The 20,905-nt window shown below is 39.3% G+C and overlaps 1 protein-coding gene and 1 long non-coding RNA gene across 2 annotated transcripts in view; one reads left to right on the top strand and one right to left on the bottom strand.

Moving 5' to 3' along the window:
* The window catches only part of LOC126828632 (hemicentin-1), a 280,950-nt gene that overhangs the window by 72,401 nt on the left and 187,644 nt on the right, over positions 1–20,905 (bottom strand). The window lies entirely within an intron of this gene.
* Positions 1,819–5,162, top strand: LOC126828763 (uncharacterized). The gene is made up of 5 exons (XR_007683231.2): positions 1,819–1,852; positions 2,733–2,802; positions 3,354–3,390; positions 4,074–4,137; positions 4,980–5,162. It is a non-coding gene; the product is annotated as an uncharacterized LOC126828763 (long non-coding RNA).

The raw sequence follows: 20,905 nt of genomic DNA, 5'->3' as shown, positions 1-20,905 counted from the left end.
AGTCGGCCATCTTGTATTGTGTACACAGATTCAGGAAGTACTAAATATATATTGCATCACCGCCATTGTCGATTTTAGATGAATATATTTACCTTATGATATTCTGGCCCCGAATTCCCAAACTCTACAACTAGACGAATGTGAAAGCGTGTTTTAAACAATATTGAGCAAAGTCGAGGATTATGACTGATGTTTAAGATTACAGTGCGTGTAAGACAGACTCATACCAGTGTCAAAAATATGATATACATGTACCTTGAGAGGTTCCCTTTATCGTGACGTCCTAGACTTCAACATGCCATGCCTAACCCCGGTACTGTACACCACTTACCTATTCGGAATACGTTTAAATGAGAAACGGAACACCAAGAGCGGTAATTTAAATATTTGGACGAATGCGGTGCGGTGGGGGCCAAGTGAAAAGGGGCATATTCTCTGTTAGACAAGTGCATCGAAGTTACAAATTCGACCTTCTATAAGTGAAATACTGTTTTTGTTGTTTGTTAGGTTTATTTTTAACAGCGGCATACATGTGGGGACGGGGGCAAAGCCCTTGTGTCATCCCGTTGTTCCGCCATTGAGAGTGATTTCAATAACATTGCTTATTGTATAAGTAACTAATCCTGATTTAGTCCTTGTAATATAATTTGGGATTTCAATATCTCAACAATATGATGTTCTGTTATTTCCGTACAGAGGATTAAATTTGATGGGTGCAGTCACTGCAATCGGTCCTAAAATTATGCATCGGCGACTAAATGAATTAATAAGGTAAACAATGTCAAACTAGACGGCTAAAATCCCAAGTGATATGTTTCCTGTGTCGACGCGACAAGATGAGGACGCCTTGGAGGCTGAACTGGCCAAAGACGCCCCAGCTATCCGAAATCCCAGACTTAAACACTGTTTCCACTGACTAGACAATGTTTCAAATTGCTGCTTACAGTAAAAGTAGCATCCGCATCTGCTGAGGGCAGCTTTTCAAAGCTCAAATTAGTAGAAACTGTTATGAGTTCAGACAGGAACGCCTCAATATATCGAAAATGTAAATAGTATAATTATTATCACATGAATTCCCATGTACGTAGAACTCAATTTTACTCATACTATAAGTGTTTTCAGACCACCAGAATTCTGCAAAATCTCTACCAACAGACCAGGAAATAGCATTTCAGGGACTCTTATTAGATTCAAAAATTTCCCCGGACCCCCTTGAAAGCTCTAACCTGCAGTGCTCGGTTCGTAGCTGCGTCACTCTTAAGCGTGCATCAGTCGGTCTCAGATTTTCACAACACCTCCCAAAACAAAATCGATATGTACGCCCCTGTTTCTGTCCTGTCAAAATAGAAACAACTGCTTTCCTAATTAGGAAATGCAATGGGGTTTAACGTCTTAATCTAATGCACGGGGGGTCGGACATACGCCATACCATGTGCTATGCAAAAATCTTGCATGGACAGCGACGCTACGGCCTCCTCTCTATCGAATGACAACCGTTAAGAGTTCTATTACATGCACGCCAACAGGTATACGGGACTGCGATTTGTTGCACCATCTGAAAGACTAAATGCTGCCTTTGCCAGTTCCTCCGTTCTGCATCACTGGCAAGGGGAAATCACACCGGATAATCCCAGAGAACGATCTCAAGCAACACAAGGATGCCCCCCCCCCCCCCAGCGGACCGCCTGGTTAGCTAGCCAGTGCCTTACCCACGAAGCCACTAATAAGGAAGTTTAGTGTTTTGTATTATTATTAGCTAAGAATGTATATATTTTGTGTCACTGTTATCTGAGAATATACGTGTTTTGCAGGCGGTGTAGTGAATATATCAAGTATTTTAGCACAGAAAGGGGTAAGTTTTTATATGAAATGTTGTCGCAAAAACTACATTATGTAAGATCGGTATTTATAAAATATCTTAACATAAAATATAAATATACAGCTCGTTGTAACGTCTATCAGATATGCATATCTTCCATTAGTATTTAGGCATACCTGATAGTGAAGATTTACCCCACCCCACCCTTTTTTTTAGTACCGGTAGTGCCGAATTGAGTTATTCCCCTTGATGGGGTGGCAATCATTTGCATTATTACCTGCGCGAAATACTTAAGAAGTGGCATCGGATGCTAGATATGTGACCGTTTTTAGATATGCGTATGTAGTACTAAGTACCTGATATTGACGAGTTATCCTCAGAACAAGCAACTCGGCGAGGGAAGTGAGGAGTCGCCCCCCCCCACCCGGGCTCGACATTCTTTAAAGATACATGGTCTCTAGCGTCATGTTGTCGAATATCTGGGGTAACTGGAGATCACTTTAACCGAGATTGGTAAAAATTTCGCTTTCAGTTTCGTTTATAGGTAGGCTGACGAAATTTGATTATAACCAGAAAAGTTACCGGTTTTCGTCTACTTTAGGAGAAAGTAACAGTGTTGTTTCTTTAATTAATTTATACCAACAATTTTTAAAAATTAAAAAAAAATATACGGCATACATCCGGGCACCTCTAGGATCTGCGGCCCTGAACAAGTTTCCCAGCTGCACCTCACCCCCTCTTGCCTGTGCTAAACACTTGAGAAGTGGCAGTCGATGTAGAAGGTGATATGTATGTTAAAAAAGGCATATGCGCACATGACTTATATACCTACATTTACCACACTCATTTACACGCGACTGTAGAGGAGCTTAAAAATAGGTCGACTATGTTCTGTTTGTCTATATCATTGCAGATAACCTCAGCAGCGGCATATTGTATGAGCAAAGCTTCTTTAGATCATTTTACACATTTACTTTCAGCAGGTAAAGTATGATGTGTTTGTTAAAACTAAATAGAAATATTGAACAGAGGTGGAGATTTATAGAAATTAAATACTTTATAGGTTATTTTGAAATTCGACCCTTCACTACAAACCCCATCCACACACATATACCACAAACTAACATGAAACTAACAACATAATGTAGTCGGTCAATCAATGTAAGCCAATATTTTCTGGTGGTTATCGGGGTAGTAAAATAAGCTCAAATAAAGCTATAACACAAAACAAATTGCACCGCAACAGTTAGATTTTGATTATCATTCAGTTGGGTATTCTTAATGTAAAAGCACAAGTCTCCAAAAATCGGACACCTGGAAAGAGTCTAATTAGCATAAATGAAAGATGGCCGCCAATTTGAACTCCACATCCAAATAACAGCTAAACCGTTCACTTGTAGGCCATAAATACTTATTATCCAAAGCATTCGAATATGGCCTTTGGGTGTTATGGTTGTCCGGTGAGTATGGCGCTTGTTCAAACCATTAATTGTATATGTCATTGATTATCTAATTAAACTTTTTGTTCGTATAGAAACAGCGCCATTTGGTATCAGAGTCAACTGTGTAAGGTAACTATATTCATGAACTACATGTATTGTGTATGACCGGGTTGGATGACTGGAGGTCTACCGAGCACCGCCGCAGTTCATGGCTGTGTAACGGATTAAAGACAGATGAGCATGTTTCTAAATATTTGAGTATTTTCCAAACAAGCAATTCAGATTTGGTATACAAAAATATACGTTTCTAATTCAAGTGTATTGAGTGTTCAGAACCAGAAGTGAATATCTCCAAAAAGGGTGTCACTCCTAATAGCGCAAAACTGTCCTCCTAGTTTGGGCAAGAACATTTTAGTACTAAAGTAAACATGTGCCAGATATCCACATGTGGCCGAAACGGGCTTTATTAATCAAAATCGAAAAAACTAGAGATATCCACTTCTGGTTCTGAACCCTTGGTATATTTTCTTTTTTATCGTGATAAAGATGAACTCAATCGAAATGTGGACGTGTATCAAATTACAGTAGGGTTATTACCCTTGCCATCAAAGTCTGATATTGTTATATTGAATTTGTTTTTATTAAGGTTACCCTGTTTTTGATTTTAATCAAACTTTCTGACATTCTGGAAAAATTGCTTTCAGAGCACAAAAACGTTAAATTACTCTCCACATAAATAGTGTGGATTGCTAAGCCGTAAGTGGTCGCAGGCGTCGCTGCTTGACAACCTATAGTTATAATTTTTATTTTAGTCCTGGTGTCACAAGATCTGAATTTCAACTGCGTACGGGGGTATCTGAAAAGGCAGTGGATGATGTAAGTACAAGTAGCGTTCACGAATTGTTATTCAGATTTGAAATCTGGCAATCACGAGGGTCTGCTTTCTCTTTGTCCCCAACCCCATTAATTTAAGAAAATAAAATATAATATTTGTGATATGTTTTGGTAATCAATCCTTTCTACGGTCATTAAATCCCTCATTCCAATTCATCACAGTCTTGCATGTTGTAGAGTCAGAATGACTCTTTACCAAATCCATCCTGCTGTACACAATAACACATGCACCACTTGAGAAGTGCTTTTTATTGCCCTCAAAGTTTTGGGATATAGGTTCAACGCTGTATTCATTCATTTCGCTAACATATATCCAAATTCAAGAATTATCCTCCCTAGAATTCGGGAATGATTTAGCAGTCTAGATCTTTATTATTGAATTATTGCATTTCTGTCCGCAGTGGTTTTTATATAAAAACAGTTCTATTCATCTCGAATATCTGTGCCTGAAATACTGCCATGCCGACTGCATTTCAAATTTTCAAAATTTGTCCCTTCATCCACCGGCGGCTGACGCCTCCACTGATTTTGGGTAACAAAGCGTACACCTTTATGAATTGGAAATTGGAACTATTGAAACATATTCTGTTCGTACAGGATTATGTGACAACTTTTGTTTCTATGACAGAAAACGTTTCACACCTAATCCGGGAGCCTCTAGTGCGTTTTATTGCTTAACGGCGAAGGGGGGGGGGGTAGATTATAAGTTCTGTCATTGAGTCAAAACGTTCAACCATTTTACCTCATACGAAGCTGAAACTATTCGACAGTAGGTTACCCCGGGCGAAATTACCACTCTAATTTATCAACCCTTTCTCTTTCAGCTATATGCTAGACAGAGATCAGGGGTCCCCTTGGGAAGAATAGGTGAACCAGAAGATGTAGCCAAACTTGTTAAATTTCTTCTTTCCGACGAGTCATCATATATAACAGGGGAGGTAATTTGTGTAGATGGCGGTCGAAATAACCCCGTATATCCCTCTTGAAAATAATGTGATTCAAAATAAATCATTAAAATGGAGCTGAAGATGTTGTTGTCATTTTCTCTGTGTTGATTAAATTGGTTTTAAAATCCGAAGCAGGCTCAAATTGGTTTTATTTACGGTTAAATCATTTAAGTAGTTGATGAAACTTTGTTATCTTTGACATTCTCCTTCTTAACAACCATCATACCCACTCCGTTGGTGAATTGTTAGAAAACGTTGAAGCATTTTAACCACCATATTTAGTTGTAAACGCCTTCTTCATTGGCTACGGCACTCTGTTTATTAGGCTGCTAACGCCCCAGCATCGGACGAATTAGGAAGTAACCCCCAAGATTAAGTGCAGCTTATATTGGTTTTAAGATTTGACCTAACTGCTGGTCTTATAATGAACTATGCGTTTTCTTTCTCGAGTGTTCCAAGGATCCCAACAGGGATAACTAGCTTATTACTAATCTTCAAGTACGAAGCAAATACGCATCCTTGTTCAGCTTATATGGGTAGGGTCTACGATTGACAAATTTTAATAAAGTAATCATTCTAAAGTTAGATCTTTGATCACTGCATAATCTGGGATTTTCTTTCGCTCTTTTTGCATGGTATTTAATGCTAGGTTCCCACCTCTGTGTGATACGTTACGATAGGATTGTCCCTATTGAGTCCACGATCCGGTACGTGCATAAACGTTTGGATATGGTTCGATATGATCAACACGATTGCTACAACTGGCCACAAAATATATATGATAAGACATGATAGGGTCACCACAATGACTCCACGATTTCAATCGTGGTGCGAGTCGTCATTGTGGGAACCTTGCACAATGACAGTCGACAACTTATAATAATGAACACCTATACATTATAGTAAACTTGTGTTTTGTCATTATAGTGGAACACATCTCTACATATATAATTAAACAAACCAACCTTCCTTCATAACCACGCCTTACTTCAATTATTAATCGTTACCTAATGTTAAGTTACATTCGCTCTGATCGGGTCCGATACCTTGACCACCTTAGCGGATTTCAGTGACTTAGTAACACACACTACAACTATGTGTAAATAAACTATTTCATTTGATTTCAAATATAACAGCAACACCCGAGGCATACAAGATTAGTGTAGTGGTGCTTTAATATCCTTTTTTTTCTTGCCTTACGAGTTTTAACTCTGGTGATAGAAATCTCAATTGACAAGAAATGAAGATAGCTCGCTCCTACTGAACACAGGGCAGATCTGTCCATCTTAACACAAACAATTTTTTTTGTATTCTACAAGTATGTTTGATTTCTTTCATGGTATTTGTTACATCATATAATTATCATGACGTAGTCACCACGGCCATTAGTTTCCTGTGCCCAATTGTACTCAACAATACCTTCATGCCTGCAAGATTTATTTCAGTGAATTATACAGGTTCTATTTTTTTAAGAAGAGAGAAAGCCATGCAAAGCGTGGAATGCGCCAACACGGCGGCCGTGTCTCAATTACGGCTTATAAGAAAACTTGGATCCTTGAAGAAATCAGATCTCAAGAGCTCATTTTCCTATGACCCCATTGGTTCCAACTAAATTGAAAACCAGCGGCTGCCAGGCAAGATACGCCCATATTTTGCAAGAGATGGATAGATAACAAGCTAAAAACATAATGCGACTTTTGGTACAAACAGGGGCTTAAATCCAGGAAGTTACGGTCCGACATGCACGAATATTCCGTACTTTTGCACTATTTGGGTATTTTGTCGGGTAATTTCGGTCAGATTTTCACGAAATTCGGAATTAATCATCATAATGGTTTTACGGTGATACTTTTAAACGTTTTTCTAAATCGGATAAAAGTTGTGAGTGTCACAAGCTAAAAACAAACGTGATTTTTCGTACAATCAGGGGCCATAATCCATGAAGTTACGGTCCGATACATGCCAGTTTCGACGGGAACCGAGATCTGTGAGCCTATATTTCAAGTTTCGTCAAAATGGGATAAAAAATTGTGACCTGTAGAGTGTCTACAAACAAATTGTGGACGGACGTCCGGACGGACAGGAGCAACGACAATATAAAACCTATAGCCTGTATCGCGTACACAAGGTTTCAGGAACGGAAATTTGTGGATTTTAGATATCGATAGGTATCGACGACCCCAAGCCAAATATGAAAAAGTAAAGATCCATTAGAAATCTTTATTGCGTTCACAACGGAAAGCTCAAAATCTAGAGGGTTCATAAAATATAGTAGCGTTGACACTGAACATCGATAGGGTTCGTTCTCTTGTGACCACTAATGCTTCACATTAAATTTGAAAAGAATCGGTCGAAAACTAGCTTATTTCGTGTTCACAAGACTTTCGGCAAAGGGATGGGGGTGTTGTTGATATAATGAAACTATACACCACGTTTCATCACTCTCACTTAGTTAAAACCAAAGTTGTCGTGTCCCAAAGCATCTACCAATCAAATTGCTTATCCTAAGCAGAAAATGCTCATCATCAAACTCCAGCAAGGCATTTACCTAATAAATACCTACAACAAGTTTGAACAGTTTAGCTCGATTAGAAGGAGATGCATTGTGCCCCAATGCATACGGCAGACAGACGTACGGGCAGGGTGACGACAATATACGTCCACATGCGGGCGTATAAAAAGGTTTATATCCCAAAGATCTTGGATCGTACCTTCATGGATAATGGTTCCTGATAATCGCCAGTGCATCTTGTGGACAATTTTATCCGATTTTGATGAAATTTATAACCCACATAACCCGATTCCTTCTGATATGACCCCTGCTTGTACAAAATATTAAGTTTCTTGTGGGGTGCCGGAGACCACAATTTGTGTCCGATTTAATGTATATTGCAGTGCGCATAGAACTTAATTTCCGTTCTGCAGTTCTCCCCCCTGCCTTGAACGCAAAATTTGAAATATGCACAAAGTTTGTGGACCCTTCATAGGCGACATTTTTTTCCGATTCAGATGAAACGTTAAAGTATGTATTACGGATTAAAAGATTATTGTGCGCATCGGACCTTCCGTTCTTGGTTATAGCCTCTCCTTTTTACGCAAAATGTGAAATATCTATGAATATATTTTGTCCGAATTTGTTAAGGGTAAAAAAAATCTTGAACTAGTTCGATGTGCGCATGAAAATTACGTTCGATTTGAAGCATTAGGGCAATGAGATGATGAATCTTTTGATTTTTCGTGTTCCCCGTCCATCTCTTGCTAAATGTGGGCGTATCTTGTATTATTAAATGGCAAGGCTGTTGTAAATTATTCAAAATCAAAGCGATTTATCTTAAATCTACGTATTATTTTAAGAATTATTATCTGCATTCTGAGAACTGAACATCTGGCTGATAAGATGTTCAATATACGGCCGCTTTACTATGAAAGGGGGTGGGGGTAACATCCACTCGACATAAACTTTTATTGCGGGAATAACATGGTTTAGATGTGGTAGTAAACTGGAGAACCCGGAGAATACCCACTTAGTCTACTCCATGTCACGTACAAGCGGGAATCTAATCAACTCCACTTGACTCCATGACCTACTTCATAATCCAACGCGTTACGTCATTCGACCACCCAACCTGCTACAGACCTATCTTTCTACTTATAACATATTTCTGAAGCTGTACTTCGAACCAAATGTTTGGTTTTTGACTACAGTTTGTATTTTTATCGCCCAGTCAATCCCCCAGATATCGTGCCCCAGGCATCAACAAATCAAGTTGCCTATGTTTGCCCCACGAAAGCACAAAATGTTGATCATCTAATAAAGTCACAACATTACCTAATGAACATTATTTTTTCTATCCCAATCAGAAGTAAAGCTGATGTGTTCGAGACCCGTTTTAATCGTCCCTCCAGATTCACCCGAAAGGGCGGGACATGGCAAATTAAATATGTTCGATGGCTGTCGTATAATACTGTTAATACAAGGGCATACACAAAGCATGTCCTCGCGATGTCCAAACAATTTGGGTTCGTTTATTGAAGGTACGAACGAAACACAGAGGTCTCTTGTACACATTGGTGCGTAATACAATAAGCTTTGGCAGTTGGAATTCGATGTATGAATAGGCTGTAGCAAAAGTTTCCGCCATAGCACACTGTAAAACTCCATTAGCCCAGTCGGTACAGAAAAGTAATATGTTAAACCCCATTCCAATTGATTTCATTTACAGGCACGCAGATCGAATGCCTTATCAGCTATAAAATAAGGTTAAGTATGGATATCTTTTATTTCACAAGGTAACATTAGCGCACAATATGTTATATATAATTCTACTATTACCTGGTTTTATTGCTGCACAGAATTTATTCCAGAATCCAAGTTTCGAGAGTACTGACAGTTGGAAATGTATATTCTGTAATGGATCAATTTCTACTGAAAGTCGTACTGGATTACATAGTTACCATGTTTCTGGAAGGTAAGAATCAACTGGAGAGAAAGAGAGAGAGAGAGAGAGAGAGGGAAAGAGGGAGAGGGGGGGGGGGGGGTAACGTCCACTCGACACAAGCTAGGTCATTTCGCGACCTATAACATGGTTCAGATTTATTTCAGTAATTCGCTTGCGCGCAATGGTCTTTAGCAGTGGGAGGAAATCGGGGGACCCTGAGAAAACCCACGAGGTTGGACAGGCGACCCTTCTCCTTGTCACGTACAAGCGTTGAATCGAAACCACAACACTTGACTAAATGACAGACCTTCTGATGGGGTGTTGAAACACAATATTGTGGCTATTTGGACACTAAATATGGTAATAATGGTATTTGTCATTTCAAAAGTTACGTGAGTAAGACGCTGGTTAGCTGACCAGGCGGTAGCTGCCTCTTGTCAGGTGTGCAGGGAAGCGTGTCTGACAAGGACAGTGCATAGTTGTTCGGATGGGACAAACATCCGAGGTCCCGTTTACACATTGGCGTTCACGTAAACATCCCTTGGTATTTGGAATTCGGTAAAAGAGTAGACCGTAGCGCCAGTGTCTGTTTACACATTGGCGTGCACGCAAAAGAACCATTGGCAGTTGGAATTTGATATAAGAGTAGGCTGTAGCGCCGCTGTCCCTCACTATTCACAGCATGGCGTATGCCCGTCTTCATTACCCCGGTTGGTGCCGAAAAATTGGATGCTTTAACCTGTTTCATTTGTAATCTTCTCGGGCAGCGGTGCCTCCGTCTGCTCTTTGTTGAATACAAACTGCCAAAGGTTCTTTTGCGTTCACGGTAATATGTACACGGGTTAACCTCGGTTATCCGTCCTATCCGAAATACTTCGTACAACTTCCTTGTCAACCCTACCTCTGACAGGAAGGTCAGACGGCTTTGTCAGTTGATTTGTTCAACTATTTCCTTATAAATTAAATGTATCAATGGGTATCGTACACAAGTCCAGCATTACATTCATTTGGAAATTGACAGACCATAATCAACTCTCATTGCCATCGTTAGCCTGCGATATTTACTGGATTTGAATACATTTTGTGATAGATAATTTAACGTAAAAATGGATAACCGAGACTCCGTTCATTATCATACCAACGTTAGTAATGACGACTGAGGCTCGCCTAAAATTGAATAGCTAATACTGGGGTTCAAAGTGAAGCAATTTGACTTAAATTTTCAGCATATTTTGTTTTCATTTTGTAAACGGTCAGCTCTTTATCTAATGCCCCTTTAAATCGGGGGGTTGGGTGGCTGAATGCTTAGCGTACGCGCGCTGTATCATAAAGTCTGTCATCGAGTCGACTGGCGTGGTTTCGAATCCTCGGTTGTACGTGACAAGGAGTAAGGTCGCCTGTCCAACCTCGTGGGTTTTCTCCGGGTCCTCCCACTGCTAAAGACCCCTATGCGCAAGCGAATTATTGAAATTAAATTAAACCACATGTTAGTCCCGAAATGACCTAGTTTGTGACGAATGAACGTTAACCCCCATTTCTCTCTCTCTCTCCCTTTAAATTGTTGGAACATTTTTTTATTTACTTATTTATGATACTGGCACACGTTGCTGTCATTATTGGATTTGATGCGTAAAATAATACAGAAAGATCGAATCACTTGATATCGACGATCCAGTATAATAAGACAACAAAATATGATATATAATGGAAAATTGTATCTATATGAAAAACACGGTGGAAGTATTATCTGCCAATTATATTACGCCAAATCTGCCACCTATATATAATACTAGCTGGATACACGACTTTGACAGGGGAGCAAATCATGGCCTAAAACATTCACGAGGTCATGCTGGTGAATTTGATATCACGTATGTGGGGTGGATTGCGGCGACGAAACGTGATGGATGAACAGACATACACACAGACATCTCTGATTTTATTTATATAGATTATTATTATATTTCTTAGACAATACAAATATTCCGGTGCAGCCCAATATGTTACAGTTCCTGGCGGACACTACTACTACTTCAAGGTTTGGGTAAAACTGTTAAATACTGCCAATGGTATGCAGCATCACGATATCAATGCTGAACTTGATATACTGGATAACGATGGTAAATATTCCTATACATTTTATATTAGTTATTAAGGCACGGTGGCTCAGGGAGGGCGATGCTGCCTCGTGAAGAAGGAGGTCGTGGTTTCCCTTTGTCAGGGATGTAGGATAGATTGCCTGACAAGGACAGAGGTTAGTCGTTCGATATAAGATATACTGTAATATCAAAATTTCCCGCTCCACTAGCCCAGTCGGTGCAGAAAAGTAGGAAATTCAATCACATTTCGTTGACTGATATGCACGGGTATTTCCCAAACTTAATAAAACTGGAAAATGGCATTGCTGCAAAAGAAATTTTTGTAGAAGTTATGCCTGTCTACATTGAATTGTTGAATTAATAGGTCTGGATCAAGTGTACATCATCCACGTCTGATCCGGAGCCACACCATGCCCTTGTCTGCTCTCCTTGCCGAATCACCACACCTGTTCGTATCTTTAAAAAGGGAGTTCTTGAACAACTTAACAGACACCTGGCACCACGTCGAGTCCAGACAGACTTTGAACTTGCAGCAATCCGAGAACGAATTCCGACTATCTTAGGTAAAGGGCTGCTACTTCTACTATTTCCAGACACTGGACTTACCGTGGCTTACAAGAGTCTATAGATAAATTCAAAACAAAATCGTGCAACTTGAGGACGCAGTAAGCAACCATGACCATCTAAACAAATAAAACAATTATTCACACGTCAAATGTATGTTTTACAGGAAAACACAAATATGCGTTACTTGGTACTACTAAGTTTGTTTATGCGGATAGATGGTATCTAGTTGGAGGTGATGCGTTTGTACCTAGAACCAGTAAGTATAAGACATTTGGAAAGAGAAGGATATATCGGATGACAAAATATAAAGTTATGGAAGGGAGAATAACCTTTTCCACTCGGTCACCCCATAACACAATTCCTGGATCTTATTTCATTCAATCGTGGATCGGCTCTGTACCATTACAATGTGTTAATTTCAATAATTTGCTACAGAAGCAGTTTATCCCTTGTGGAAAGATCCAAAATATGGCACTCTTGTTAGCCCCAATACTACACCAGCAGCAAATATTTTGTGGTGTTAGGTAACATATTCAGGTCATGTTTGCCATCAATTAGTAGTACTTCAGTCATACTACAATTACCTCCGATGGTATTCACTGACATAGGTTGTCGAAAACTGAAATCAGACGAATTTGATATACACCATTCATAGACAAATACTTACCTCTTGGTAATGGAATATTTAAACCACAAAATCATAGATCCCAACTTTTTTTCGCTTTCAGCCAAGAATGTCAAATTTTATCTTATGATTCCGGAGACTGGTGTTAATTATTTGATGGATGATGCACATATGGACCAGGTTGCACCGTTTGTAAATGACACAAATACACGTATTGAAAAACTAAGGAAAGCTGATTTAACAATAAGGTATTCAAGATTTAAAATATCAAACGCATTAGGGTATTGCACCTAGCATACCAATAGTCCAGTTGATGCTGATGTGCCATAAAACTCTACTTCATTTTATCATACTGCGGGGACCTGTAATTGCAAATAAGTTACTCAAATTGCTTCCATTAAATCAGATACCGGGATAATTAATATACACTACCATTTAGAAAAAACTGTGTTCTTTTTAAGCTTGAGTGGATCAACTAACCCGAATGATCTTCAAGTTGAGGTGAGTATTTCAGTGTATAGTTCATTACGTGAAGAGCATTTACAGCTCGGCCAGAGATAAGCAAGATATTGGGACGCAGTAACTGTGCTTCATATTATTTGAGGTAAAATGTTTAAACTTGGTGTAGATGTTCATAGGGTTAATGTATTGACCCAGGTTGATGAACAACTTTTTCTGATTACGCTAATCAATATCCGTAGACAAACAAACGAAATTCTTGTAATCTTCTTGAAACTTTTTTAATTCGTATAGGTTAAGCAGCTGAGGAGTGAATTTGGTTTTGGTTCTGCTGTTGATGTTAACTTAATCATCGACCCACAACATCAACTTTATCAAGATTTTTTCTATGATTTGTTTGAATGGGGGGTTTTAGCAAACGCCATTAAATGGCCTGCTATCGAGCATACCCAAGTAAGATTTTTTCCGAATACCTTTCACAACAGAGCTTGGACATAGCATTATTGTTACTGTATGACCATACCCATACGTATACGTTATTCACCAGTGGTAACGATGTAATAATTGTTGTTTTAATCACCACACCAGCAGTTGGATAAGTATCTAATATAAACTGACGTATCACTAAGCACCATACCGGCAGTAGGATAAGACTTTTATTACTACTACTAGCAGGATACCCGGCTTCGCTCGGGGGTCATAACTCCGAAACCGGAAGTGGTAGACTAACGCCACCTGGCCTATGTTACTCCCCGGTCCGAGCTACCCCTATACCCCAAATTTCAAACTCGGGGCTGATGTAGCCGCCAACCCCGAACAGACAGACTTCGCTCGGGGGTCATAACTCCGAATTCGGAAGTGGTAGACTAACGCCACCTGGCCTATGCTACTCCCCGGTCCGAGCTACCTCTATACCCCAAATTTCAGACTCGGGGCAGACCTAATGTAGCCGCCAACCCCGAACAGACCGGCTTCGCTCGGGAGTCATAACTCCGAAACCGGAAGTGGTAGACTAATGCCACCTGGCCTATGTTACTCCCCGGTCCGAGCTTACCCTATACCCCAAATTTCAGACTCGGGGCAGACCTAGTGTAGCCGCCAACCCCGAACAGACAGACAGACAGACAGACAAACGACAGTCACAAATATATATATATAGATAGATTATATCGCCTATAAGCACCATGCCGACAGTTGTATAAGGATGCGATTATTAGTGTTAACTTGTAAAGAAAGAACATTTTAGAAATGGAGTTTAGCGTCCACCCGATACAACCACGTAATTTTGGGACTAATATATGGTTCAATTTTATTTCAATAATTCGCTAGCGCTAAGGGGTCTTTAGAAGTGGGAGGACACTGGAGGACCCTGGGAAAAAACACGAGGTTGGACAAGCGGGGAATCGAAACCACGCTACTTGACTCAATGACACAGCTTATGTTCCAATGGTGACAGCTTGAGAAAATTTAATTATCAGTTCATCATTACCATCATAACCACGCCTTTACATTATCCATCAATGGTAACAATGATTATTGTTTCTAAAAAAACATACCACCAAATTGGTGAGGATTTAATTATTGCTATCAAGCCAACAATTGTATAATGATGCAATGAGTGCTGTAAGTGGGTAAGACGCTGGCTCGCTAGCCTGGAGGTCGGGTGTTCGATCCCTGTTTTGGCCGAGAAAGTTCATCCAGATTTTCCGGCGTGGTTTCCCCATGTCAGTGATGCAGGACGGAGGGCCTGACAAGGACAGCTGTCTAATCCTTCGGATGAGACGAAAAACCGAGGTCCCGTGTATATATTGGAATGCACGTAAAAGATCCCCTGGCAGTTGGAATTCGATATAAGAGTAGGCGATAGTGCCGCTGCCCGGGCAAAATTTCCCTCATAGCACACTGTATGGCGTATGGCCGTCTTCATTAGCCCAGTATAGGAGCAGAACAGTAGGACGTTAAACCCCATTTCATTCAATTTTCTCCTTAAAGGATAGTTAACATGCTAATGGCTGGAGAGGGGTTATATTATTATAGCCTTGCTATTAATACTAAAGACCATGCTAACAGTTTGGGTAGGGCTGGACTATTAATGTCTTATTAACTAAGCACCGTGGTAGCAGCCTTGTCAGGGTTTAATGATTAGTGTATTATTACTCATACTTTGTCCCATGCTAACAGTTTGGGTATTGCTGGACTATTAGAGTTTTATTAACTAAGCACCGTGGTAACAGCCTTATCAGGGTTGGATGACAATACTATGTAGCAAGTCCGACCTGAGGTCAAACATTATATAGCTGAGCCCTAATTGCAAGACGACAATCAATCACCCATCCTTAGCTAACGCGATGCTATTCATTTCACACCTGTTATTATCATAATTATTATTTTATGATTTGTGTGATGTAACTTTCTTGAAACTCAAATATCTGTTTTTGTACAGGGGCATTACAACTATGATAAACCACTCAAAACCATCAATATCATGGAGTCCAAAGGGTAGGAATATATTTTAATACCGTTCTTCAACAGTGAATGTGTATCCTATGCAGTGTTAGTTTATCCAGATCTTTGCATGACCGACTTGGTGAGCTGGCATCACCGCAAAGATTGCACCTCTTTCTAATCATATAATCGCATTTGACCCTATCTAGAGCAAAATAGTCCGGTTGGAGTTGAAGTGTGATGAGACTTATTTGCATTTCATATATCTATCCGTCTGACGAACGTAAACCGCCCACAAAAAGTCCAGAACATGTTGTCATTACTTTTAACATGTTCATAAGACGCTGGCTCGCTAGTCAGGAGGTTGCGTGTTCGATCCCTGCATTGGCCGAGAAAGTTCATCCAGATTTCCCGGCGTGGTTCTCCCTTGTCTGTGGTGCAGGACGGAGGGCCTGACAAGGACAGCTGTCTAATCGTTCGGATGGGACGAAAACCGAGGTCCTGTGTACACACTGGCGTGCACTTAAAAGATCTCTTCACAGTTGGAATTCAATATAAGAGTAGACTGTAGTGTCGCTGTCCGGGCACAATTTCCCTCGTATCACACTGTATAGCATATTGCCGTCTTCATTAGCCCAGTTCGGAGTAGAACAGTAGGACGTTAAACCCTATTTCATTTCATTTTTCATTATTCATATTTTCAATACCGATTTCTCTTATAACCTGTTCTTCTCTTATTTTAGAATACTGATGAGAGGTCATAATATATTTTGGGGAGGTCTTAAGCATCTTCCAAGATGGCAGAAAACGATGACGGCAGCCGAAATTAAACCCGAATTAGAAAAACACATACAGGGTATGACAACTCATTTCAAGGGAAAGTAAGTAGCTTAATTTACTACAATATTCACTATTTAATATTTACTAACCATCCAGAAATTGAGTGCTTATTAGATATAGTGTTATAGCACATCAACTGCAACCGGATTATATTGCACCAAACATCTGTTGAAATACGATACCGGCTAAATGATATCACAATACAAACACGTTTGTGCATATTAAAATAATTTTGTTAGAATTAAAGCAAATATCACAATATTCAAAGTGTTAAAATGAACATGGTACATATACATACCAAAAAATATATATAATAAATACGCGTTTCTTTTTTTTAAAAGAAAATCCGTGTATCTAAATGCGACTTAACACCCTTCCACGAGATGCTTACACTCAATCAAAATGTACGTATTTGTCAAAAGAACACGATTGTTTGCATTCTATTTGAGGATTTGCGAGAGCAATACGAAACAACTTCATCCGCCCCGTGGAATCTATAGGAGGTTGGCATGTCTCCCGAGACATGGTTCATGTGACGAAGACTCGCGTTCAACAGTGTTCAGACTATACGCGACATTACTAAGTTGCCTTAAGCATATTTAAATTGTGGGTGATTATTCAACAAATCATGCAAAGAAAACACAACAAAATTACACGGCTAATATTAACATTTCGATACAGATGGTCATTCAGAATTGAAGATTAGTAACTATGAAATGAAATGAAATGGGGTTTAACGTCCTATTGTTTTGCTACGAACTGGGCTAATGAAGACGGGCATACGCCATACAGTGTGCGCTATGAGGGAAATTTTGCCCAGACAAAGGCACTACGGCCTACTCTAATAACGAATTTCAACTGTCAAGGGATCTTTTACGTGCACGCCAAAGTGAACACGGAACCTCGGTTTTTTGTCCCATCCGAACGACTAGACAAATGTTCTTGTTAGCCCCTCCGCCCGATTAGTAACTAAATGTTGTTTTACATATAAATGTGTTAATAGCTCGCGGGTTCGTTTTAAACAAGAAGGTTTGAATAACATTGATTTTAACCACATCGTTATACCAGGCTATTATACACGCCCAAGTTTCCTGAAGATGCAAATGTCCAAATATGGTGCCCAAATTGGGGAGTGTTAAACTTCTATTTTTATTTCCGTTTACCTTTATTCACTATACAAAAATTGTTTTTTTTATATCATTTTAACGTTCTATTAACTAAAGGTTTCAACACTGGGATGTTAACAATGAAAATATTCACAATCATCTGTATGAAGATATCTTCCATGATAAATATATAACACAGTGGATGTTTAATGAAACTCACAGACTGGATACAACTACGGCTTGTTATTTGAATGACTATAATGTGGTATCGTCTAGTAAAGCAACAATGGTAAGGATATTGTCACAAATAATAATATACAATTACCACTTTATTGTCAATCGTTATCGCATGTTGTCATTTAGCAGTGTTACTTACTTCATCGTAGATGTTAAATTGGAAATTCTACAATTACTTTTACTTACAGTCGTATGTGGATCGAATCAAGTGGTATAAAGATTCTGGTATACCAGTTGGTGGTATTGGTATACAGAGCCATTTTGGTCCAGACGTTGATCTAGAAATAAATAAGGTAATATTGATTGGTGATTGCGGGGGGAAGTAGCTGACTGTGTGGTCTAACGCTTTTGTGTCCAATGGACGTTAAACCCCGTTTCTCTCTTGCTCTATTGGTGAATTAACTATCTGCATGCATTTTGTTGACAGCCTTGAACACGCCATGACCAAGTTTGAACAGATAGCCATGTTAACATTGGAAAACCACATCACAGTATAGTTATTTAATTAAATGAAAGAGTCCAAAAGTGCCTCAGTTATTTGGTGAATAACATTTCTCACATATTAGCCGACAATTTATTTGATATTTTTTTCGTTTTTTACAATGTTCCTTATGAAACACTGTTGGAATACTTCCCTACAATCCATTTTTATATTTGTTGATTGTGTATTGTATGATATATTAAGTCATATTCCTGAAGCAAAGGTTATATTGACTTTTTTCTACTAAATAGTATGGCATCTTGTCAAACCTTGACACCCGATTGTTGCTTCATCTCCCTGTACAAACCAGGGATCTATATGTCATAAGCTATACTTAATTCTAACAGTTTGGTTTAAATTTAACATACTATCCGCGTTGATCGTTTTTATTTATTTGTATAAATATGTTCTTGTGATAAAGGTTTAACCTGTCTCGTAAATATCATCATATGTCTGTGGCAATATAGCCCGGATGACCAGTCATTTAACAAGATCAATGTTCTGTTTACAGCGTCGATTGGACGAAGTGGCTGCACTGGGATATCCAATATGGATTACAGAATTGGATATAAATGAACCAGATCAATATAAAAAAGCTCAAAAATACACTGATTTGTTATCACTTTACTTTAGTCACCCGGCCGTTAAAGGCGTTATGATCTGGCACTACTGGGATGGTCGTCATTGGCGTCCACAGGCAGCTCTTGCCAATGGCGTCAACGTTACGGTACGTCTTGTGTATGGTGATAGCCATTGTCTTGTGTTATACTATGTTCAATCTCTGATTCAAAGATTAACGTACCTATTTTATTCCAGTTGTTTTAATGCGTCTTTTGTATCTGATTCGTAATGAATAGCAAGTGTCTAGATGATTATACCCATCATCGTTTTACGTGTTCTAGCCTGTAAAAGATTTCAAGCTATGCAAAATAACCAGTGTAGTCTTGTGCATGAATAGGTCTCACCGACACCATTAGCCCAGTCGGTACAGACAAGTAGGACATTTCATTTTATTGGTCTCATAAAAATTTAGAAAGAATTCTAATCTTAAATAAAGTCATCAGTGTCTAGAATTGTTCTTTTCTTTCCAACGGTCTAGTCTTTCCACCTTTCTGGTCCTTTGTTACATTCCGTCAAGATGGTTTAAAGAGAGTCAAACCATTTGCTTCGACCAACACTCCACCCCCGCTTCCTCTTACTAGTAGGAATGTAAAACTGGAATATGCTTAAAATTTAACATTTTGCAGCCGGCATCAAAATACGGGAACTGCTCAGGCACGCCTAGAGATCCAACGAATAACATTTCAAAATTCCACTCCTCTCCTTCTCTTTCTAGTGTTATTGAAACATGTGAATATGCTTAATATTTTGCAGCCCAATGCAGCTGGTATCAAAATACGAGAACTCTTGAAGCATACTTGGAGAACCAACGAATTACATAGAATAAGCCATGACCACCCAGTCAACACCAGAGCTTTCAAAGGATCTTATAAATTGCTGGTACACCATAATAGTAAAATTATTCATACTGAGAATTTTACAGTGGGCGAAGGTGGTAATAGTTTAAAAATAAACCTCAGTGGTACAGGTAGGTGTTAGGTATGATCTGAAAAATCAAATCACATAAGTCAAAGAAGGCCAGTCAACAGCACAGCTTTTAAAGGATCTTATCAATTTCTCGAACATCATATTGATACAGTTATTCGTACCGATATCTTTACAGTCGTGGGGGGGGGGGGGGGTCACACGGTGGCTAAGTGGGTAGGACGGCTCGCTAGCTTGGAGGTTGGGTGTTCGATCTCTGCATTGTCCGAGAAAGTTCATCCATAATTCCGGAGTGGTTCCCCCTTGGCAGTGATGCAGGAGGGAGGGCCCCACACGGGCAGCTGTCTAGTCGTTCGCATGGGACAAAAACCGAGGTCCCGTGTACACATTGGCGTGCAAGTAAAAAATCCCCCGACAGTTGGAATTCGATATAAGAGTAGACCGTAGTGCCGCTGTCCGGGCAAAATTTCCCTCATAGCACACTGTATGGCGTATGCCCGTCTTCATTAGCCCAGTTCGGAGCAGAACAGTATTCCGTTAAACTCCCTTTCATTTCATTTCATTTACATTCGGGAAATAATGGTACAGTCAGGAAATAATGGCAATAGTCTAAGTATACACCAGATGGGTATTATCAATGCTCTGAAAAAATTAGCCATGATTCTCAATTAGTCACAGACAGGTAGATTATTCATAAACGCGCCCCCCCCACTCACACATAACGCACTACTTTGATTAAGAATGGTTTTGTTTTTGAAAGGTACAACTTGTGTAATAACATAAAATTAAAAAAAGATTTTTATTTCTTTCAGGTTCAAATCCGCACGTTGACCAAGTGTTGATTGGATAATAAATGAAAAATAAAATATTTTAACAAATGTGATAATTACTTCATTTAGCATGATTAAATGTCCCGATGGCAACATACATAGTAATTGTATTGGAAAATCACAACCTAAT

This window comes from Patella vulgata, chromosome 1 (assembly GCF_932274485.2).
Source record: "Patella vulgata chromosome 1, xgPatVulg1.2, whole genome shotgun sequence".
In the NCBI taxonomy this organism is placed as follows: domain Eukaryota; kingdom Metazoa; phylum Mollusca; class Gastropoda; family Patellidae; genus Patella; species Patella vulgata.
This window is presented reverse-complemented; position numbering and strand designations above follow the sequence as displayed.